This window comes from Ceratotherium simum, chromosome 24, assembly GCF_057802395.1.
Source record: "Ceratotherium simum simum isolate JZ-2026a chromosome 24, ASM5780239v1, whole genome shotgun sequence".
Taxonomy (NCBI): Eukaryota; Metazoa; Chordata; class Mammalia; order Perissodactyla; family Rhinocerotidae; genus Ceratotherium; species Ceratotherium simum.
Genome location: NC_141923.1, coordinates 39,905,962 through 39,931,005, shown reverse-complemented (window position 1 = coordinate 39,931,005; position 25,044 = coordinate 39,905,962). Strand labels below are relative to the sequence as shown.

General features: G+C 36.7%; 1 long non-coding RNA gene across 1 annotated transcript; it reads right to left on the bottom strand.

Annotated features, from left to right (window-relative positions):
• Positions 1-103: 103 nt before the first annotated feature.
• Positions 104-24,244, bottom strand: LOC147913934 (uncharacterized). The gene is made up of 4 exons (XR_015556024.1): positions 24,107-24,244; positions 21,404-22,175; positions 21,266-21,318; positions 104-1,722 (listed from the first exon to the last, which is right to left on the bottom strand). It is a non-coding gene; the product is annotated as an uncharacterized LOC147913934 (long non-coding RNA).
• Between the last annotated feature and the right edge of the window lie 800 nt (positions 24,245-25,044).

Here is a 25,044-nt window from a genome sequence, read left to right as displayed (position 1 = left end):
AAAAGACAAAAGGGCTTTTAGTACTTAGGGATGCCCAGGGAAGGAGGCTGTTGAAAAGCCTTCTTCAGGTTGTGGAAGGCCTGTTTACATTTGGGGTCCCAGATCACAGGGTCTCTCACAGAGGACTTAGACAATTAAAAAGAAGTGTTGTAACGTCAGAAAAATTTGGCCCCCACTGTCTGCAAAATCCAGTTAAACTTAGAAATCCTCTCAATTGTCATTTTGCAAGGGGTCTAGGAAAAGTTTAGTCTTTAGTCTGTGAAGAGAGAGTGATTTCCCATTTTAGATAGGTCAAGCCTGAAATAATAGACTGAATTTTGATGAAATAGTAATTAATCTTTTGAAATTTTATGTCCTTTTTCTGTTACAACTGATAGCAAGTAAATGGAATCCTTTTTACAGACTTCTTTTTTTCTCTATACAAAGTGGGAGATCCATGTACATATTGTATCAGAACTGAGTCACAAGGAAAATTTAGATACCTTTTAAGTTTCGATTGAGGACCTGGGAAAAATAGGAGGGGCCTTCAGTGAATCCATGGGGCATGACTGTCCAGGTATATTTTTGTCCTCTCTAGGTGAAGGAAAAGAGGTGTTGACTCTCCTGGTCTGAGAACACGCAGAGCAAAGATCTGCTGACTACAGTGAAGCCGGTGGCCCGGGAATTGATGACCCGTTTATTTGGGTTAGGTGCTACTGGGAATCGAGGAGTAATAACTTAGTCAATGGCCTTGAGATCTTGAAAAGATCAATTTCCGTATCTGTTTGGTGTCTTTACTTGCAGAATGGGAGTGTTATAAGAACTAGTGCAGGGTCTGAGAAGGCCTTTGGGTATAAAACCTTCAACTATAGGTGTTGGTCTATCTTTTGCTTCTGGCTTCAAAGAATATTGGGGAAGTTTAGGTAACAACTTGGTGGGATCTACATGAACTTGAATAGGTTCTTCTCTAATTAGTTTTCCTATGTCGGTGGAATTTCTACCCCATAGAGTGAGGTATGGTGCCAAGACTCTTGTTTTGGGTATGCATCAAATATAATGGAGCAGGCAAAGGAATATCCAGAGCAGACACCACTCGATTATGAATGGAGGAGCCCTCTGGAACTCTAGGAATAGTTCCTCTGGTGTGCACTTAATATTACAGTTCCACTAGCAAAATAAGTCTCTCCCTATCAAATTTGCAGATGTGGTATCACAAAGCAAGAAGGAATGTTTTTTCAATCAAGGTCCCAAGGATTAGAATTAAGGGCTGGGCGACAGAGAAAATCTGTGTGTTATTTGAAATACTTGTCACCTGTTTGGTATGTTTACTCCTAAAAAGAGGATGAGTAAAGGTGTTAGGGTTTAATGTAGAGTAGCACTTGTGTCTACCAGGAATTGATAAGATTGACCATCTATAGTCATAGTTAATTCACTTTGAGTGTTTAAGTGTTAGACAGGATATTGGATGTTTTTCCTTCCTCAGAGCATCCACATTGGTCTAAATGAAGGGATTTTGTTTTGTTTTGGTTTGATTTATCTTTTTTCAGATGGAACAATCTCTTTTTTAGTGTCCCTTTTGTTTACAATACCTACAAATGTCCCTGTCAAAAGCTGGTTGTTTGGGAATCAGGCCACCTCGCTGTTTCATCTGCAGGGCCATAAGGTTATCGCAGGAGCTGTCTTCTTTTTGTTCCAAAGCCCTTTCACAGTTGTCATGCCAGGTGTCGTATGAGAAGCAGCATGCTGCACATAATAGAAATATAAATGAGCAAACATAAAATGAATAAGACACCATCTCTGTTTTTCGGGACCTTAACATCTAATAGATGCATTCTAAAGCTTAATTTGGGTTCAAATTTCTTTATAAAGCTTTTTTAATTCAAGGAAATGCAGAATGGATAGATAGATTTGGACCTCGACCAAGTTAGATTGGACTTAAAAGATAGGCAGGCCCAGTGGTCAGAAAACAAGCCATACATTTGATATAAATAAACATGGACTTAATATAAAACGACATTAGTAGGACTGTAATGTGTGCAGCTCCAATGCATCAGTGTTCTATGTTTCTTAACAAGGTGTCTCCTGCCTTTAATCTTCCTTTATTTCAGTTGTTCACATCCACAGGCGATTTTGCTCCCCAGGGGACATTTGGTAATTTCTGGACACATCTTTGATTATCAAAACTGGCGGTAGGTGGAGGTTGCTAGTGATACCTGGAAGGTAGAGGCCAGGGATTCTGTGATGCACAGGACACCTCCTTCTCCAACAGGATTATCCAGCCCAAAATGTCAATAGTAGTGAGGTTGAAAAGCCCTGCTTTGTTTAGGAAAGGTGATGGAATTCTGAAAGCAAATCTCTCCATCCCCTGCTTGCTTACCTATTTGCCAATGCCAGAAGGATAGCTTGTGAGTTATTTTAATCTCACTCAATTTAAAATGGAGGCTGGGCTAGGTGGGCCAGAGGGATCAGGGGTGGGATGGGGTGGGAAGATGAAGATGGCTTCCGTGCTACTTTATTAACAGAGATTTAATTCTTTGAAATGGAGAAGAGCTGCTCAGTAAGACCCAGGTTACCATGGTAGCACATGGCTTCAATCACTCCTGATTAATTTCCAGCAATTAGAATAAACGGTGAGCCTTCATTTAAATCTCGTCAAGATCCAGAGAAACAGCATCAAGCGAATCATCCTAAGGAGCAGAGTCTGACACAATTTGAAAAGTTGGAGTTTGTTTTAATCTCATGCCTGGCTCAGAAATGGCAATACTGTGGCTGTGCACTGTGAGACCCCCTTTCCATATGCTGATGATAAAATGATTACTGTTGGCTTCGCTGGACCATCTGCTCCTGGAATTTCAGACTGTTAAGGTGAAATTGACTTAGAGTTCCATCAAGGATACTGGAGACTCTTTTCTTTTTCATTCTATTAATGTGTTCTTCACGTTTATTTTAAGCTGCTGAAAGAGTAGCAAATATTCATGCTAAATTTTCAGTGCCTATTTGCTGTCTATATTTATAACAGATTGTCAAATCCCGATATGTGTTTACATCTTTGGTGCCGTGGGTAAGGTTATTTCCATTTTAAAATGTTTTATTTATTGTTCAAATTTTGCAACAACTCCAGAAATAAAACACTCACATCCATTATACCAATATCCCTTTAATCAAATATATTCATTTTTAAATATTCTGCTCTAGTGTTGTTTATACAAATACATGGTATTGTACAATTTTGTACTATTCTTTTGCACCTACTACTTATAAGAAATTGTTCTATGTTTTTCCTTAGTTTTCATAATTATTGCTTTACACCTGAGGTTTTTCTGAAGTAAAGTTTTTGAATTTTTCTGGGGAAATGCAGTCTTGGTCTGAGAATACATTGTTTGCTACAAGCTCGGCTGACTGGATCTCCTCTTCTGAATGAGGGCAAGACCCATTCTGGGGCTCTGTCCAGCAGCGGCTCTTCCTCTGCACGTCCCAACATGACCTATGAGGACCAGAGAGACTGTTCATTAAATATACTTTCCATAATTCCTATCGTTTCTTAGACAAATCTGTATCGAGTATCTATTCTGTGGCAGGCCCCGTGCTGCCCCTGAACAAGAAGTGAACAACAGGCGTGCACGCTCCCCATCGTCTTGTTCACACGCCAGTAGGATCAAAGCTAGGAGTGGGGCAGATGAACAGGATGCTCTGGGAGAATGCAAGAGGAGCATGTAACTTAGTCTCAGGAGAGTGGGGAGCAGTCCTTCACCTCATCTCGGACGCTGGATAAGGCCATGGTAACTGTGGATTGGAACCTACAAGTCCTGCCCTCATATCCACTCTGCTCTAATTACAACACTGGCAAAAAACAGAATGTATTTTTGAGTTTTCATTTTGTTACACTCCCAACACCTGTAAAATTGCCCCCTCAGTTTCTTATCATCCCAGTTCCTCACAAAGGCCAGAGACTTAGCATTCCCGTTACAGAAAGGCTTCTGACAAAGAACCTGGCTTACATGGTCTATTAAACATATTAAATCTATTGGAGATCCAGAGTAACAAAATATTATTAGTGCAAAATTTACTAGTTTGGAATATGTGATGATTGCATCTCTGCACACTCGATTTTAAGCATGCAGCTGAGAGGGCTGTTAACATAGTCAACTGCCTTATGAAAACTTTTCCAGCAACTGGAACATTACATACAAATACTCAGAATGCTTGGTCTTATCGTTCATTAAAGCGGATCCATTAGGCTCCAGAGCAGACGCCTATGGTTCCCGGGTCACAGCCCCTAACTCACCTCTAATTTCAGCCACAGTGCCTGCTGAGATGAACTTCGCACTGACAGCATCCTATCTCGAGTGCTTGGTGCGTTTTCATACCGGCTGCTGCACAGCCTTCTCTGAAGCCAAGGAGTCTGCTTCTCCCTGTCTTATTCTCCCGGCATCCTCACTCTCCTTTCCTAAGATCAACTCCCCGAAAACCTCCTGGCACCAAGTTCTAGCCTCAGGCTCTGCTTTCAAGAGGAACCAAACTAAGATAGCTCTCAACTTAGAATTTCATCATCATTAGCCTGCTTGTATGAAAACAAGGAAATTAAAAAATAATTTCTTTAATGTACTTAAGGTTCAGAATTTTTCCTAGCTTCAGCCTAGCCTTATCCAAATTTATCTAATTATATAAGTTATTAGTATGCTTGATTTTGGACATATTGGAATTCATAGGAGGAAAACCTGTTTGTTTTGTTTCGATTTTTCTTTTCCTGCCCCACCATAGACTCTTCCTCTCTTTGCGTAGTTGGAGACATAGGGCTAATTTTAATTAGGGCTTTGATGAACTAAAATCATCTAGTTTAAAAAAAAAAAGTGGAAATAGTGAAGTTGTGGTAATTAAATTTAACCCTTTTTTTTTAAGGAGAACTTACTAGGACACAGTTTTTTTTTTTTGCCCTCCCCAAAGCCCCATTGCATGGTTGTATATCCTAGCTGTAGGTCCTTCTAGTTCTTCTAGGTGAGCTGCCACCACAGCATGGCAGCTGACAGACGGGTGGTGTGGTTCTGCGCCTGGGAAATGAACCCGGGCTGCCTAAGCAGTGAGAGCGCCGAGCTTTAACCACTAGGCCATCAGGGCTGGCTCAAATTTGACACTTTATGGTAAGTGATTCTCAGCCTGACCAGATGCCCTTCATCAGGCAATGGCATTTGTTAGGATTTACAGAAATGGATGCAAAGTGAATGTTCACACACCATTCTCTGGGGGTGATGTGAACTCGATCTGAAGCTGAGAGGCTATAATACCCAATACAAAACTGAAATTTCTAAGCCTTCTTCCCAAAATTTATATCTGCTGTTGCTGGTCTTTAAGTAAAAAGGGAATATAAATAACAAGTTTCTTACATAGTCATAGTATGTTATTTTTAATCAGGAACATATCTGAACCTGAACTCTGTGATATAAAAATGAAATTGAATTTCTTTGCCCCCACATCTCTAGAGAGCCCTTTCTTTTTACGTGATTCCCATATAAATTAACTACCAGGGACTCCCAACCGCACCATAAACTTAGGAAAGTTCCACGTTAGACTATTTAATGCATTCAATAACTTCTGATGTGTTTATATGATGCTCTTAAGGTGCTTGAAGCCTGTTAACTATTGTCTCCTAAAGTCATATTCAGATGGCTTTATTATAGACAATAGGTGACTAAAATTCAGTAGAATTTAACACAAGATTTCCATGCCGGGCTAGTCCATCTATTGTGCACCATGATTCAGAAAGTATGGGTGAAGGATAGCTTTTATTGGGAAAGTGGAAATTCACATAAATCAAGGGTAAGCAGGAAAAAAACCATAAGCCCCGCTTCAACCCCTATCTCCTCATCACCTCACAGTGAAGCATTTGAGGCCGGGGCTCTATGGGTCTGGATCTGTGAGTCTATTCCACGAGATGAGACCTCCCTCTTCCTGCAACCCCTAGTATCTATGTGCAATCATAATAGCAACCTTGTTGGAGGGGGGTAGACTGCTTGATGTAAGAAATCTGGGTTCGGGCTACCGAATTTTACAGGAGTAGACAGTAGTGACACAACACCCAGAGACCTTGAGGCCCATGGGAAATTGTAATCACCTTTCTGGGAGAAGGGCGACTCCAGTCCTATAGAAAGCTGAGTTTGACTGAATCCCCTCAGACTGGGAGCAGAGACAATCCAGACTCTGTTAGTTCTTTGTCCAGGGCATCCAGGATCTCTTACGGGGTGACTCTTGGACAATTCTATTTTATCAGGTTTATCAGAAGAGCTAGATCAAAGAAAAGAAAAAAGGTCCGCCTCTAACTGGAACGGTGTTTTCCCTTTCCAAGCAGTGGTAAGGGCACCCATTTAGCTAACCAGTTCAGCTGAATCAATCTTGGCAACCACCAAGGTGAAAACTGTCATAGTTCCATGGTCATAACTCTCTTCTCACACTCCTACCCCAACCAGGGTCTCGTATCTGGAGTCTGCTTTGTCTGATACTAAAAAAGATAGTATTTCAGCTTTTTTTTTTCCTGGTAGTGCTTGCATGGCATATTTTTTCCTACCCTCTGACTTTTAACTATCTATGCCTTTTTGGGTTTCTTGTAAAGAGCATATGGTTGGGTCTTGCTTTTTAAACCCAATCTGACAAGATTTCTTTTAGAATTGGTGTGTTAAGACCATTCACATTTAGAGTAATTATTGATGTTTGGATTAAAATATACCATATTGCCAGCTATTTTGCTATTTTCTGTTTGTTCCATCTGTTCTTTTTCTTCCCTTTTTCGGTCTTGAGATAACTGAGCATTTTTTATGATTCAATTTTATCTCCTTTATGAACTTATGATTTTGCCTCTTTTTTGAAATTAATTTTAGTGATTGCCCTAGGGTTTATAACATACATTTTTAATTAATCTGAGTCTGCCTTGAAATAATATAATACCCCTTCAGGTATATTGTAAGGAGTCTGCAACAGTATATTCCCAGTTTCTTCCTCCCATCCTCTGTCCTATTCTTGTATATATATACTTTTACATATGCTATCATCATACAGTACATTCTTACTCTTTTATTTTAGACAGTTATCTTTCAGAGCAATTATAAATTTAAAATTTTTATTTTATGTTATTTTATTCTATTTCCAATGTTCTTCATTTCTTTGTGAAGATCCATATTTCTGACTGATCCAAGTTTCTGATCCAAGTTCTTCTGCTTGAAGAATTTCTTTTAAAATTTCTGGTAGAGTAGGTCTGTTATCAATAAATTCCCTTAGTCTTTGTTTTGCTGAGTAAGATTTTATTTCTCATTTACTTTTGAAATATATTTCTGCTGATCTAGAATTCTGAGTTGACAGATTTTTTTTTCTTTTAAAAGCACTTGAAGGAACCACTCACTTCATTGGCTTTTTGATTTCATGGTTTCTGACAATAAATCCACTATAATCCTTACGCTTGATCTTCCGTAGGAAATATGTCTTTGTTTTATGGTTGCTTTCAAGGTTGTCTCTTTGTCTTTGGTTTTCACAAGTTTGAATGTTTCTTTGTTTTTGGTATTATCTGAGCTTCTTGGATCTGTAGGATGTGTGTCATTAGTTTGGAAACATTTGTAGCCATTATTTTTTCAAATATTTCTCCTGACCTGTTCTCTCTCTGCTCTTTCTGGGATTCCAATTACGTATATGTTAGACATTTTGATATTGTCCCAGAGCTCTTGACTGATCTGTACAGTTTTTTTTTTAACTATTTTTCTTTTCCTCTTTTTATTTCACTTTGAATAATTTCTACTGACTTATCTTCAAGCTCACTGATGCTGTCTTGGCTGTTGATTCTGCTCACGAGCCTTCAAAGGTATTCTTTATCTTTGTTCATTTCTTTCTCATTTCTAGTAAGTCTATTTGATTCTGTCTTACAGTTTTCATCACTCTGCTGAAATTACCTGCATGATATTACATGTTGTCTTTCTTTTCAATTAGATCTTTCAACATAATAATCATAGTTATCTTACGTTCCCTGTTAGTTCCAACATCTATGTCATATCTGAGATTTGTTCTGATGATTGCTTGGTCTTTTAAGGGTGTGTTTTTCTTGCCTTTTTATATGCGTCATAATTTTTTGTTGAAAGCTGAAAATCTTGTGTAGGGAAGTAGATACTGAGGTAAATATTTTTTATGCCTGGAGATGAGCACACCTTACCTTTAGTATGGAGGTTTGTGTTCACCTAGACAGCAGTTAGTCTGGGTTTGACGTTTTTTTGCTATGGGTACCACAGACTTCAAATTTTTCTAGTGATACCTTGTGTTTAGGCTGTGGGCTTCTTTCTAAAAGATTATTTTCTCAATTCCTGCTTACCCTTTGAGTCTTCCCTTTGTGTTGTGCCCTAGAGAGAATCTGTCTCTTGCTGTCCTCCCAGCTGTAGCCCACTGTTGTTTCTACTCGATGCATGTTAGCCTGTGGGTAGAGCATAGAATAGGGGGAATTGTCTGATGTTCTGATGACACCTCTGTCTCCTGAAATCACTGCGCCCTGAGTTTCAGGGGCTTTGCCTTCACAGGTGTTCCTGACTATCTTCCAGGTCTAGTCCTGGGTCTAGCATGTGTGCCTGTTCCTTCCCCAATGGCTGAGCTCCCTCTTCTTCTCTCCCCTCAGCCTCAATGGGTTTCTGCCAGTGCCCTAGCACTACAGCTTTCATTGCCTTTGCTCTGTAGGTTAAGGCTTTTATACTATCAGGGAGGTGGGAGAAGTGGTCTGGGAAATGTCTCATCAGTGGTTGCTCTTCTCCTTCCTCAGACAACACCCGGAGGGAAGCCTTCTCAGAATTCTCCCACATTTTCCCTTTGAGTGTTTTGTGGGGTTCGTGGAGAATAAGCCTGCAAGTGACTGCCAATCCCCTTATGTCTGTGGCTCCCAGAGGCTTCTTACTCTCACTGTAGCCCACAGTTGGCCTTTGTGATTCCTTTAGAATTTTGCCTGAACTCTTCTTCCTGGTTTGTATGGTGTTTGGGCAGATGTGCCCCAGGTGAACAAATGCTGTGGTCCTGTTTCTCCTGCAGATGTCTGTCTTTCTCCAGCTTTTTGGTTCATTGTTTGATCTGTGATGTCAGTTTCTCTAATGTGATCAAAACAAGTTATTAATTAGCAGTTTGTCCACGTTCTTGTTTGTTAGACATGTAGGAGCAATGGTCTTTCCAGCTGTTCACATCTCTGAGCAGAAACTGGAATCACCAATGTCTGTTGGAAAGTAGTGCTTAAAAGTTTCCCAAATTCATGGATTAAAAGACTCAACATAGAAAAGATGTCAATTGTCTTTAAATTGATCTATAGATTTATACAATTTCTATTCACATTCCAGTAAGAATTTTTTAGACATAGTACAAGCTTATTCTAAAATTTATATGAAAAGGCAAAAGACCTAGAATAGCTACAATGATTTTGAAAAAGAAGAATAAAGTAGAAGGAATCTACACAGCGTTAGGCTTACTATATAGCTACATTATTCAAGAGATTGTGGTATTGGCAGAGGGATAGACACATAGATCAATGGAACAGAATAGAGAATTCAGAAACAGACCCACGCAAATATGCCTGACTGATTTTTTTTTCAAAGACACAAAAGCAATTCAATAGAATAAGGATAGCCTTTCCAACAAATGGTGCTGAAGCAATCAGAAATCCACAGGCCAAAAAAAAAATGAACCTCTTCCTAAATGTCATGCCTTCTACAAAAATTAACTCAAAATGGATCATGGGCTAAAATGTAAAATTAAAAATTTAATAGAAAGAAAATAGGATAATCTTCAGGCCGTAAGGCTAGTCAAAGTATTTTTATACGTGATACCAAAGAACAAGCCATCAAGGAAAAATCAACAAATTGGACGTCATCAAAATAAAACCTTTTGTTTCATGAAAGAAACCGTGAAGAGGATGAGAAAACAAGCTACGGAAACAAAGAAAATATTTTCAAATCACACATTCCACAATGACCTTGTATCTAGACTATATGAAGAATTCTAAAAACTCAACAGTAAAAAAAATTCTATTAGAAAATAGGCAAAAGACATGAACAGAAATTTTACTCGAGGGCATGTAAACAAGTCCATAAAAAGGAATTCAGCATTATTAGCCATTAGGGAAATGCAAATTAAAATCACAATGAGATGTCACTACCCATCTATTAGAATGTCTAAAATGAAAAGAGTAAAGACACCAAATGCAAGAATTTGGAGAAACTGGATCACTCATACATTGCTGATGGAAATGTAAAACGGTACAGTCCTTCTGGAAAATAGTTCAGCAGTTTCTTATAAAACTAAACATGCATTTACCATATGATTCAGCAATTGTACTCTTGGGCATTTATCTCAAAGAAATGAAAACTTATGTTCACACAAAAATCTGTATTTTAATGTTCATAGAAGCTTTATTCATAATAGCTAAAACTAGGAACAACCTCAATGTCCTTCAACTTGTGAATCCTTAAACTGGAGTATATCTATCCATGGAATATCAAGCAGCAATGACAGCTAATGAATTATTGATATATGCAACAACATACATCAAGCTTCAGGGGATTATGCTAAATGAAAGAAACCAATCGCAAAAGGTTAGATACAGCATGATTCCATGCATATATCATTATTAAAATTCCAAAATTATGAAGCTGGAGGACATTTAGTATTTGCCAGTTAGGAATGGGGATAGGAAGTTGGCATGGCCATAGAAGAATAGCAGGAGGGAGGCTTGTGTGATGGAACAATTCTGTATCTTGATTGTGGTGGTGGGTACACAAAGCTACATATGTGACAAAGTTGCAGAGAGCTTTACATACACACACACACACACACAGAAATGGTGCATGTAAAACTGTTGGAAACTGAATAAGATTGGTGGATTGTGCCAACGTCAATTTCCTGGTATTGATATTGCACTATAGGTATGCAAGGTGTTGCTACTGGGAGAAGTTAGGTCAAGCGTGCCCAAGACCTCTTTTTACATTTTTTTTTTGCAACTTCTTGTGACTCTTTAATTATTTTAAAATTAATATTTTGAGGAAATGTCCACAAAGATTATATGGATTATTATTTTTCAATCTATCATGTGTTATGCATAATTTCAATCATGAAACAAGTAATATAATCTAAAAGTTCATTTGCTTTGAAAAGCTAGAAAGACTCAAAGGATGAGGTAGGTTTGTTACAGTATAATGAGGTAGGTTTGTTACAGTATAAATAGTCATACAACATATCTTATGCCAAAGAAAATTATATGAATAATCAAAAGGTACAGGAAACTCAAAAGAAACATTTTTGAAGGGCTGCTTGGTAGATTTGAGTACTTTAGCCGAAAGGAGCCTTTAATGATAGCCAAACTAAGCATGTATTTTGAAATCTAGCTCTGGGATTATAAATGTGTTAACTACTTTGTAAACTAAGCAGCTGGTTAGAACGAAAAAAATAAGGACTGACTAAAAAACAAAAATAAGGCAAACATTTAAAAATATAATTGATGATTTATAAAGATTAGGTAAAATACAATTCCACTTAACGCTTGATTTCATACACCTGATAAGCTGTAAATAATATCGTCTCTCCAGATAGACTGAACATTTCTTGAGGGTGAGTCCATAGCTTTTATATATATATTACATGGACTAAAAACACAAACACACATTTATTAACACCTTACTAAATAATGGATGCTTTTTGTTAGTTGTTGAATGTAATTTTTAAAACAATTCTATAAGGTTACCATTAGTATCCTTATTGTGCAGATAGGAAAATTGAGGCTCATAGAGGTTGGATGCCTGCCGTAGTAACAATGAGATAATTTGTATCAGGCTATTTTCTCAAAGCATGTCAATGCTATAGCCTGTAAATCAGCTGTGATCACCACATCCCGGGATTTTCTCTAACAACCAATGCAAATTGGACCTCTGTCTACTAGAGCCAGATATTAATCCACAGGATCCTTTTTGGGCATGGCTTTCCCTGCGATGAGCCATGCTGCAAGCCTCCAGTGTTTGGTAGCATAAGAACTGATCTGACATCTAATTGAAAATGATTGAGCACACACAGTGCCAGCCTAATTGCAGACTAAGCCTGTTCCTTCCCTCTTTGTGAAAGGGCCAGTACTGAGCAGTGACTCAGAGGCAGCAGGGGAAGGAGTACTAAGTGTGAGTGATGACCATGGTAGAAAAGGGTCTCTGCTGTTTCCACATGAGCACAGCATCAACTTGCTAATTAAACTGTGTGATCAAATTAATCACTGTGACAGGTTCGCACTAACTGACTTGATTGAATTGTCATTTCAGCAGGACCAATGTTGTGGGCACATTCGTGTTGCCTAAGTACCACCTTTCCCAAATGTAGACCCTTCCATAGGGATCTGCACCACTGACGGCTGGCCATCCACTGCAATGTCTGTTGTTTGTGTACGTATTTTAGAACAACACATTTAGTACATGCCTGTTTCTCCCAGAAAAAGTGTTACATATTCATGACTTGGAATGAAGAATGGTTAGTTCAAAAAGGCTAAGAAGATAAAGAAAGCACTACACTTCAGCAATTCAAGTCAGCAAATATTAAGTGCTTAATATATGCCAAGCACAGTACTACACACTAAGATAAAACTGCAAAAGACAGCTGTGGACCCTTTACTCACAGAGTTTAATTTTCTTCTCACCAAGGTACACGTTCTCCCTTGTTTTCCTTCTATTCTGCCCCAGGACTGAAATTTAGGGTGAGACCCTTCAAAGAACAGGGTAGGTTCTAAAAGCGGGGAGGGGGGCATATTGCATCCAGGTCAGCCCACCCATTTTAGAATCAAAGCAGATGTGGGTTTGAAATATGACTCATTACTCACTTATAAACTCTGTGATTTTAGGCATGTGTCGTAAGCCCTCTGAGTTTTAGCCTTCTTATATATAAAATGAAGATTATGATACTAATAAAAAAATAATAGCTCAAAGAGTAGAAATGGGAATTATAAAAGAATGTACAATTAATGCTTAGCCCAGTGTCTGGCATACATAGTAAGTATTCAATAAATGTTAGAGATTATTAAGTACAAATGATTCCCTCCTGTGTGCTTTGGCTAAATGGGGGCGCCTGTGCAAAGCCCCTTTTGGATGCTCTCTGCTGCCTCAGTGTTGCATAGCAGTCTTCTTCCTCCAAAACCCCCACTGTGCAGGCTGTGAACCAAGTGCAGGCAATGATTACAGAAAATAGGTGGGAATTGTTCAATATTTATGAGATTTAACTAACAGCGGCCTCTTCTGATGTACATTAGCTCTCGTGCAGTTTGAAGCAAAAATAATTGATGGGGGCAAAGAATCAAATGATTCTCTTTTTCATCCTTAATTAAATATTAAAGACAAAGCCTGACTGATGGCAAGGGATGGCTGCTTTTGGCCTGAGCTTCCAATGTTACAAAAAAACCAAAAAATCAAAGGTTTGAAAAAAGGTGCTGAATAGAAAGTTGAATGTCCATTTCAAGGGTCTGTGAACATCCAGATCTTAGTGATTCCTTGGATGGAGAAGTGCTACTTTTAGTTTACATTTACTCTTGCTGAGTACATACTTATAAGTTTGAAATTGTTGCAATTTCTTTTTTAATAGCTTTATTACATAATTGAGATAAAATAAATTGCACATATTTAAATTGCACAATATGACAAGTTTCACATACGTATACACCCTGGAAACCATCACCACATTCAACATTATGAACATAAACAGTATCAGAAAATATTTCCTTGTGACATTTTATTAATGCCGCCCTTCCCTCCCTGTTCGCTATCCTCAGGCACTAACTCACTAACCTACTTTCGAATAGATCAGTTTGTAATTTTTAGAATTTTATGTAAGTGGAATCATAAATTATGTACACATCTGGTTTTTTAAAATCCAACATAACTATTTTGAAAATCATCCATGTTGTGTGTATCAACAGTTCATTTCTTTTTATTACTACATAGAATCCCATTGTATGGATATATTAAAATTGATCTATTAATATTCACCTGTTAATGGATATTTAGGTTGTTTCTAGTTTTTGACTATTACAAATAAAGCATATTTGAACATCAAACACAAGTCTTAAAATGGAGATATACTTTAAAATTCCATTGGGTAAATTCTTGGGAGTGGAATGGCTAGATCATATGGTAAGTATATGTTTAACTTTACAAGAAGCTGCCAAACTGTTGTCCAAATTGAATGTATCATTTTACATTCACACCACCGGTGTATGAGGGTTCTAGTGCGTCTCCAACCTCACCAAACTTTGTATGATCTGTCTTTTTCATTGTAGCTATTTTAATGTGTGTAGTGGGATCTCATTGTGGTTTTAATTTGCATTTCCCTTTGGCTAATAATGTTGAACATCTTTTCATGTGCTCATTGGCCATTCACATAATAATCTTCGGTGAAGTGTCTGATCATATCACTTGCCCATAATATTATTGAGTTGTTTTCTTATTGTTGAGTTTTAAGAATTCTCTATATATTTTGGAAGACAAATCCTTTACCAGATATGTGATTTCCAAATATTACCACTCTGTCTGTGGATTGTCTTTTCATTCTCTTAACAGTATTCTTCACAGAGCAATTCTTTTTAGTTTTAATAAAGTTTAACCTACTGATTTTTTTAATGGATTATGCTTTTGTTGTTGTATCTAAAAACTCATCATCAAAGCCAAGGTCACACATTTTTTTCTATGTTCTCATCTAGAATTTGCACTTTAAAATTTTGTGTTTAGCCATGTGATCCATTTGAGGTAATTTGTGTAAGACGTGAAGTATATGTTGAGGGTTTTTAAATTCTTTTGTGTATTATGTCCAATTTTTCCAGTAAAATTTGCAGAAAAGACAATCCTTAATCTTTTCAATTAACACTATCCTTAATTGAATTGCATTTACACCTTTGTCAAAAATAAGTTGATGATATTTGTGAGACTGTTTCCGGATTCTGTAGTCTTTTCTATTGATATATATTTCTAACTTTCACCAACACTACACTCTCTTGATTACTGTAACGTCTCTACATTAATCGTGACATTGGATATGATGAGTCCTCCCACGTTCTTTTTTTTTTCTTTCTTTTCAGAATTGTATTGGCTATTCTAGTTCCTTTCACTTTCCAATTAGATTTTACCATCAGCTTGTTCATCTCTACAAAAAATCTTGGAGGGATTTTTATCAGGATTGCATTTGATATATTCTCAAATTGGGGAGAGTTCATGTATGAATAATATTGAGTCTTCTAATCCATGAATATGATATATATCTCCATTTCTTTGGAAAATCTTTTATTTCTTTCACCAGCATTTTAGTGTTCAGCATAAAAATTGTGTACATATTTTATTAGATTTGTACCTAGTACTTAATTTTATTTGGTGCTTTTATTGTCAAATATTAATTTATATGCATTTGGTGGTTTTTAAAATTTAAAATTCATTCCAATTTTCCACTGCAGGTTTATAGGAATATGATTGGCTTTTGTATATTGACCTTGTATCCTGTGTTCTTGCTAAATTCACTTTACTGGTTCTAGGAGACTTCTTGTAGATTCTTTGGAATCCTCTAAGTAGAAAATCGCATTATCTGAAAATAAAGAGACTTTTATTCCTTCCTTTAGATTCTGCATGCCTTTTGTTTATTTTTCTTGTCTTGTTGCCCTACAAGGACTCCTCATACGGTATTGAAAAAGATTGATGAGGACAAACATCTTTGCCTTTTCCTAAACTTAGAGGAAAAACATTCAGTATTTAAGCATTCAGTATGATGTTATCTGCAGGCTTTTCATGTTACCCGTTTTTAGACTAAAGAGATTCACCTGTATTCTCATTTTGCTGGAGATTATATCAAGAAAGAATATTAGATTTTGAGAAATGCTTTTGCCACATCTATTGATATTATGTTGTTTTCTTTATTTAGTCTGTTAATATATTGAATCACTTTGACTGATTTTGGAGTATTGATCCAGCTTTGCATTCTTGGGATGAACCCCACTTGGTCACGATGCTCTATCCTTTTGATATATTGCTGTCTTTGATTTGCTAATGTGTTGTTGAGGATCATTGTGTCTGAGTTCATGAGATATTGGTTGGTAGTTTAATTTTCTTGAAATGTCCTTGACATTAGTAGCCAGGTGATGCTGGTCTGATAAAATGAGGAAGTGTTCTCTCCTATTTTTATGGAAGAGATCTGATATTATTTCTTGCTTCAAGGTTTGAAAGAATTTGTCAATGAAACCATTTGTGCCCGTAGTTTTCTTTTTTGGAAGATATATAACTCCAGATTCAATTTCTTTCATGTATATATGACTAAGTGGGTTATTTCTTCTTGAGTGAATTCTGATAGAATAGAAATGGTCCTTTGTATTTAAATTATTGAATTTATGGGCATAAAGTTATTTGTAATACTCCCTTGTTATCCTTTTAATTTCTATACGATCAATCATGTCTCCTCTTTCATTCATGATTTGATAATTTTTTCTTAGTCAGCCTGGCTGAAATTTATCAATTTTATTGAACTTTTCAAAGAACTAGCTTTTGATTTCATTGATTTACTGTTTTTGATTTTATTGATATCTTTTAAAAGTTTCATTATTCTCTTCCTTCTGCTTGCTTTATTATTTCTCTAATTTCTTATAGTATAAGCTTAAGTTACTGATTTTAGATCTTTCTTCTTTTCTAAGGTATACATTTAATGATATGAATTCTAAGCCCTAAGCACTCTAAGCACTGCCTTAGCTGCATCACATAGATTTTGACATATTGTATATTTATTTTCATTTGGTTCGAAATACATTTTTAATTTCTTTGATTCTTCTTCTTTGAATCATGGGTTATCTAGAACTGTATTATTTTGTTTCCAAATATTTAGGGATTTTCCAGATATTTTTCCGTTATCATTTCAGTTTAATTCCATTGTGGAATATGTGTTCTGGTCTTGTTGTATTCAGCTTTCTATTAATGTTAATTAGGTCTATTTGGTTGATAATTTTGCCCAGGTCTTTTCTATCCTCAATGATTTTCTTTATACTAATTCTATTAGTTAGAGAGGAATTTTTACTTCTACAAGTATAGATGTAGATTTGTCTATTTTTCCTTTCAGTTTTACCAGTCTTTGCTTATTTCTTTTGAAGTTCTGTTGTTTTGTAATACACATTTATGTTTTTTCCCATATGTAATATGTTCCATATTATTCCTCATAATATTTTTTACTTTTGCAATGTACTATGTCTCATATTATTATAGCCTTTCCAACTTTCATTTTCACTAGTGTTAGAATGGTGTATATTTTTGCATCTCTGCACTTTTAACCTATTTATGTAGACTGACTATAATGAGTCTTGCTTTTTTACCCAATTTGACAATTTCTGTCTTTCAACTCATCAGTATAGACAACTTGTATTTAATCTAATTTTTGATAGGGTTGGAGTCCACCATGTTGCTAGTTGTTCTGTGTTTTTTTTTCATCTTTTCTTTGTTATTTTCTGTTTTTTCTGCCTGACTTCAAATTAATTGTATGTTTTTATGATTCCATTTTACCTCTACTATTGCTTATTATTATTATTTATACCTCTCTTGAAAAATAATTTTAGTAGTTGTATGGCTTATAATACATACCTTTAATATCACAGCTTACCTTTGAACAATATTATACTTAATGTATAGTGTAAGAGTCTACAAAAATTTACTTTTAATTCATTTATACCATCTTTTGGCATTATTTCTATATATTTTACTTTTATATCTGCTATAAATCTACAATATATTATTGCTATTTTTGGCTTAGACAATTTTTAAAACACTTAAAAATGAGAAAATAGTGTTTTTATGTTTACCCTTATTTTAACTATTGTTGGAGATCTTTAACTCTTTTTATAGATTGGAATTCTTGCCTAGTATAATTTTCCTGCTGGCTGAAAAATTTTCATGAGAATTTCTTAAAGCACAAATCTCAAAGCAATGAATTCTCCTTCTTCTGTTTTTTTTTTGAAACAACTTTTATTTTGCAGTCATTTCTGAAAGATTTTTTCCCTGAATATAGAATTCTCAGTTGATAGTTTTCTTTCAGTACTTTAAAAATGTAACTCATTTGTTTTCTGGCTTGCATAGTTTCTGACAATGTCTGCTGTAATTCTTATTTTTGTTCCTTTGTAATGTGTCCTTTTTTTTTCTCTGTCTTTCAGTAGTTTTAATACGATATGTCTAAGGGTGTTTCTTTAGGTGTTTCTTGTTTTTGGCCTTCTATGAACTACTTGGATTTATGATTACGTCTTTTAGTACTTTTCAAAAATTCCCTGTGATTATTTCTTCAAATATTTCTTTTGCTCACTTCTCTCTCTTCCTTCTCCTTCTGGGATTTCAGTTACACGTGTTAGATTATATGTTATCATTCCACATTTCTTGGATGATCTCAGCTTTTTTTGTAGCACTTTCTTTTTCTCTTGTGTTTTAGTTTGGGTAATTTCTGCTGACCTATCTTCAAGTTCACAGACTCTTTCCTTGGTTGTGTCAATTCTACTGATGAGTCAATGGAAGGATTTTATTTCAGTTACATTATTATTATCATCATCAACACCATCAATTTTATTTTACTCTTTCTTATAGTATCACCACTTTGATGAAATTCCCCTTATGTATATGCATTTTGTAACTATTTCCATTGGAGCTTTTAGCATATTAACCATAGTTATTTCAAATTCACTGTTCTATAATTTCATCCTCTGGGCCATCTGAGTCTTTTTCTATAGATTACTTTGTCTCTTGACAGTGTTCTTTTTCTTTCTTTCTCCTTTTGTTTATCTCATTTATAACCGAATGTTGATATCTGTGTAGAAAGTAGAGACAGAGATAAAGAGCCTCATTTATTCTGCTGGATCATTTGTTTTGGGGGTTGAATCAATCTAATCAGTAGTGTGTTGTGTTTGGAATTTGTTATTGATATTGTTTCCTTCAGTGTCTAACTAGATTCCAATCCTTCTAGAGTTACTGTGTGCTTAGGGTGGGAGCTTGGATGAAGAAGCATTATCTCAATGTTGCTGTTCCACATCAACTTTCAGCCTTTCCTTTGGTTGTGCACCATGAAGGGGTCTCTATGCTCTTGCCACTCTCCTCATGGTAGACTGCTGTTGCTTATTACTTTATGATGACTTGTCTGGTGGTGAGATAATATGATTCCTTGCTTTCCTTGTCATGTCTCAGTATTAGGCAGATCTTGTTTGCCTGTGTCTCAGAGGTAGGGTTTCCTCAGCGATCCTCCCCTGTATCCTGTGACTGTCAAACTCTGATTTATATCTGTGACGTGTCTGGTATGGGTGAGAATTTTCTGCCCTTCCCTCAGGGTTAGGAAACCTCTACTGTTCTTGTTATAAGATCATGGACCCAGGACTTCTTCTGGTCTACCCTTAATGGTAGTCTTTTTATTCTTTTAACTTTTCCCTACTTGCAGTTTACCTTGGGGTAGACAGAGTGTGCTATTCCTCCCCAGTGGCTTAGGCTTTTTATTTTATTTTCAGGAAAAATTTTTTGGCAGTGCTTCATGCCTTTCCCACAGCAGTTTCCACTCTCCTTTTGGAGATTTCTATGGCAAGGGGAGTCTCTCTGCCTCCAGTCTTTCCCATGTGTGCCCAGTGGACATACATAGAAAACCCTGAGTGGCTGTAACTGTCCTTTAGCCTTTGACAACCAAATGTCCTATACTCTCACACTAGTCAACACTCAGGCCTCAGCAATTCATTAACATTTTATCTGGTTCGTCCTTCCTGCTTGTGTGGCGCTGGAACCTCCAGTGTTCTGCCTCAGGTGAGCCAGTGCTCACACCACATCTCTCCCCAGAGGAGGTAGTTTTTCCTTGGATTTTAATCTACTTTGCTGTTCTTCAACTTTAGTTCTCTTATGGTTTCAAGAAAAGTTATGATTTTGTAATTTAGCCAGGTTTTATTTGGGGGGTTGGGTGGGTGGGTGTGACATTCTTTTCAGCTTTCTCTATCCTAGGTAGAAATGTTTTCTCTGAAAACTTTTTAAATTAGTGTTGGTAAAATAATAGTTGTTTTTGTGGCCACAGATCCCAGCAGCAATAATAATAAATGTCATTTAGTGAGTGCATGAGAGGTGCAAGGACCTTTACTAAGTATTTTGCATGCATTATATCATTCAATACTCCCTCCAAAAACTTATGATGTAGTTAATATATTATAATTTACAAATAAGAATCTTATGGCTCAGAAATATGAAGTAATTTTCCCATGGCTACATAGCAAAGAGGTAGAACCTAGGATTTGAATCTAGGTCAGTCATATTACTCTGCTATGAAATTCAATAATTGCCTAAAATATCCCAAACTAATAAATGATACTTATAAGATATTGATTGATTCATGGTGAACATATAGGACACAATATTCTTTCTCTATTGGCCTCTAGTGAACCAAGAATCTAATTTATACATAAGCTTTCCATTATTTTGTAAGGGGGTTGGGATGGTGAAGAAGGGTGGGTGTCAAACAACGTTAGAAATACATCTCAACAAGTTATTTGTTAAATGGAACAGGATATAATGAAAAGTCCTTTTGACCAAGGAGATAAAGTGTATTACTAACTATATGGAATATAATAAACATCATTGGTACAGCAGAATATTATCGAGTCATCATCATTTCTTCTCATTATCAAACTGCAGAGTTCAGCATAACCTGACACTTGAAATAGCAGGGGGACATTATTACTGTCATAATGCTCCATTTCGTTGACCTTTTCTTAAATCAAGTTGTGTTCTCTTCTAAATGAGCGGGTTAATGTGCTAGTTATAAGAGCTGCAGAGTTCCTAAGGGATTTTGCTAGTGTCTCTATCTTTGTCCTCATGTGAACACGTGATATTTTAACTTTGATGTGTTGCATTAACAGATACATGGTTGGGATTGTGTTCAATTGATTGAGAGATTAGAGTTCTTCTTCCATATGCTAATAAAATTGTTTCAAGTCAGCTGTATGTGGACAAAAAGTTTCCTCTTAAAATGAAAACTATCATCAGCCCAAATCAAGACTTCTTCTGTTGCTGCTGCACATTCTTTTGTTTCCCTTCTTTGTCATTGTAATCATGAGTCTGCTACTTAGTCTGGTTAAAATCTCAGAGTACTCTTCTTTTTTTTCCTTCCTACTCAGCCCACATATATGTGCCTTGAGACATGGTGTGATATAATGGAAAAAAAATTGAGTCTGAAATTATAACACCTGGTTTCTTGGGATCTGCCATTTTATTGCAATGGAAGTCACAAAGTAATTACTTACCTTAATATTTTCTGCTCAAGCACGTGGGCCAAAGGAATTGAACAATATTCATTCTGTTAAAAAATAAAAGAGAGCTTAGTGGGGATTCAATGCCTAAAAGAGGAAGAGTAGTAGATCCAATGCTGCCCCACCTCCTACCTTTAGTTTCAATAGTTCCCACATCCCCACAGTCTGCATAATCCTCTCCAGGTGAAGACAAATGGCGTTGGATGTGGTAGTAGTAACTCTTCTTTAAATGTGAACAAAGTCAAGACAGAGAGTTGAATCATGTATCAGGGAGTCATCTAGACCAGTCCGGCGGATTCTTCAGCATCCCAGCTCCATGACCATGGCCAGTAATTCTTAGAGTCATTTCTGATCCTTCTTGTCATCATAATCTGCAGAAGTTTGTGTTTTCTAAGATGACTACAATAATTTCTCCTATCCCACATTTTTTTTTTCTGTATTATAACCTTGCCACCTCTCCATCAAGTGGTGGAATCTAATTCCCTCTGTTTGAATCTGTGCTGATTTCAGAGGCAAACTTGTTTGTAATTGAATACAGTGTAAGTGATGCTGCATGACTTTTGAGGCTGGGTTAAAAGAAGCTTTGCAATTTCTGCCTTAGGTTCTTGGAATGCTCTCCTGATACTCTCTCTGGATGCTTTTTCTTGGAGTGCATCTGCCATTCTATGAGAAATCCAAGCCACATGGAGAGACTGCTGGTAGGTCCTTTTGTTAAAAGTCCAGCCTATGAGATATCCCAGCCAGATAACAGGTATATGAGTAAGAAAACCTCCAGGTTACTTCTGTTCCCAGCTATTTGCATCATTCCCAGGCATTCAGGTCTTCCTGCCTGAGATTCCAGACATTATGAAGCAAAGACAAGTCATCCATGTAATGCCCTGTCCAAATTCTTGACCTACAGAATCTGTGAGAAAAATAAAATGGCAGTCGTTTTATGCCACAAAATTTGTTTGTTTTTCAATAATAATGATCTGGAACAAAACCAAAGGCCTGATCCTTACTAGCCAATCTCCCCAATTTTGTTTTATACAAGATGCGGACTTATCTCTTATTGGCTAATTTTACCCTAAGACCTGTGTATTTGAAGTAGATACAACTTCTAATTGGCTCAAATTATGTATCTTTCTTAGCAAAACAGAATTTAGTAAGACTAGGAGTAAAAACACGTTTGTGGCCAGAATGTGTTGCCCCGACAGGTGCTTCTACTGTCCTATCACTTGTGGTACATGAAAGACAACGTTCTTCAAATATTTTTCCTCTTCTCCAGAGATGCAACAATCACAAAACGAACTTTGAGCAATTTTCTAAATGACAGACTTTGGTCAAATTTATGGTTTGATTCATTGACCAGTCAGTCACTAGGTGGTATTACCATTAATAGATAGTCTGTAAATTCTATCATTTCAATTTCTCTCTAATATTTTTTCCAATCCCACTTTTACTGCTCTAGATCAAGCCCTTGTTATCTCACTGGGACTATTGCTCAGGCCAGATCTAGGCTGGGAGACTATAGAGTCTCCCAACCTGTAATCTTTCTCCAATACAATTCATCCTGCACGCTGCTCTTAAAGATACCTTCCTTACTCACCTCTGGTTAGTCCCTTCTCTTGCTTACAATTGTTTCAGTGGTTCCATGTTGCAGTGTCCAAAAGAAAGGAAGAGCTCTAATCCACCTTAATGAAACTTAAGGAAATCTAAACTTTTTCTTTCTTCTCTCATCTGGGTCTAGAATATTTAAACGGTGATCTAAATGATCTCTAAGAATCCAGCTCAAGTCTGAGTAAGAGACAAATATAGCATTCTCTCTCTAGACATATGAAAAAGCTCAGTAATTCAAAAGGAGTGTAATATGAAAAACCACAGCCATTAGAATAGACTCTAAAATTAGGCTCATTTCTAGAAAGAGGAGAAAAATTTATAGGAACACTTATGTTTTTTCCTGGTCACTAATTAGAACAGAATAGGTTAATTTTGCCTGTTTTTGTATTGCATATAAATCAAGTTACACTGTAGATACTTTTTAATGTATATTGTCTTTTTCTTAACTTTATATGTGTGAGATCCATCTATATTCTTAGTATAACTGCAAATCATTCATTCACTCTATATATCCGAAGTCAGCAAACTACTGCTCTCAGGCCAGATCTAGGCTGCTGCCTGTTTTTGTAAACAATGCTTGCTCATTTACATATTGCCTATGACTGCATTCATGATGCAACAATAGAGTGATTAGTAGCAACAGACACCATACGACCTGCGAGCTTAAAATATTTACTATCTGGCTCTTCACAGAAAAAGTTTGCTGACCTTGATATATACTATTCAATTATAGACTATAATTATATACTCTTATATACTAGAATATAGCTCAATTTGTTTATCTATCCTGTGGCTGATGGGTGAAGTCACACAAAGGATCAGATTGTCAAATTTAACACTGGCAAGTCAGAGATATTGTCCATTATTGAGCTTTACTAATAATTTCAAAAGTATAAGTGATCGAGGGGTAGAGGAAAACAGGGAGAGGTGGTGGACATCCTTCTTGACTCCCTAGATCCTTCCTTTCTGCATCAGACAAGCCCTCTCGCTGTTATAACAGGTGAGGTTTCTAAGTAAGGTTTGTGGGCCATCTCATACGGCAGAGTGTTTTACAGCATCCTCATTTATACCTCAGAAAATTTTATAGCTTCCATAACATTCTTCAGGGAGCCATGCCTCATAAATCCACAGCTCTCAGGCATCTTTACCTTAAGGAATCCTAAGCCAGGAGCTTCCTGTTAAGAACTTTCTGTGAATAAAAGTACTATTTCTAGAAAATATGATCAGTGTACTTACCTGGATCTCTAGTTATGTTTGTGTGGTGAAGAGGGAGAATATCCCCCTCTGCCCCTTCCCTTAAGGTTCTTATGGCTGGCCAAACAATTAACAAGACAGGTTAGCAGGAGAAAACAATACCAAGTTTAGTAACATGTATACATGGGAGAAACCAGGGACACTGCGTTTCTCAACACAATAGCAGAAATTCTCGTCTTAAATACCATATTCAGCCAATGACAAAGGAGGGTGTTGGGGGTGGGGGGAGTCAGTTACAGGAGATTACCACTAAAGCACAGTAAACAAGAGTAAGGTTATTATGCAGATTTAAGGCCTCACCTTCCACATTGATAAGTCTCTAGAAATGAGGCCATCCCCCCTCTTCCCAAAACAGAGAGGGAGATACCTTTACAAATGGAGATTTCCCTTATAAATGTAAATGTTTGTCTGGCAACTCCTCGCAGGGCCATCCAGAGAATTGGGCCAGAGAGACAGAACTTCTGATAAGATGGGCTTGTTGGTGCCTTTCCTATTGTAACACCTATTTTACATTATATTACAGCCATCAGATAGAAGATCTGTTCCAGGAAGGAGTTACTATGTCAAATTCTTTAGGCAGTTAGTGGGGGAGGTCAAATGTCCATCAGAGAAAACAATCAAGGTAAAGAGATATATTTCAGGGTGGCCAAATCTTGATCTCCCACATTTGCAATATTAGACTAAGTCATCTGCTTCTACCTCACCCCAGAAATCATCTTCCCAGTAAGGAGAGGAGTAGATTACAGGCAGGCTCCTTTAACTCCTGCCTCCCCAGTAGATATGGTTTCTGTATTTTTAAAATGAAGTTGAAGTACCATGGAATACTGAATCATTAAATTAAAAATTAGGTTTTATTAATGTAAATTTTTAAAAATCTCTAATTTTCTTAAGAGAAAGAGATAAAGCATCATTATCATCAG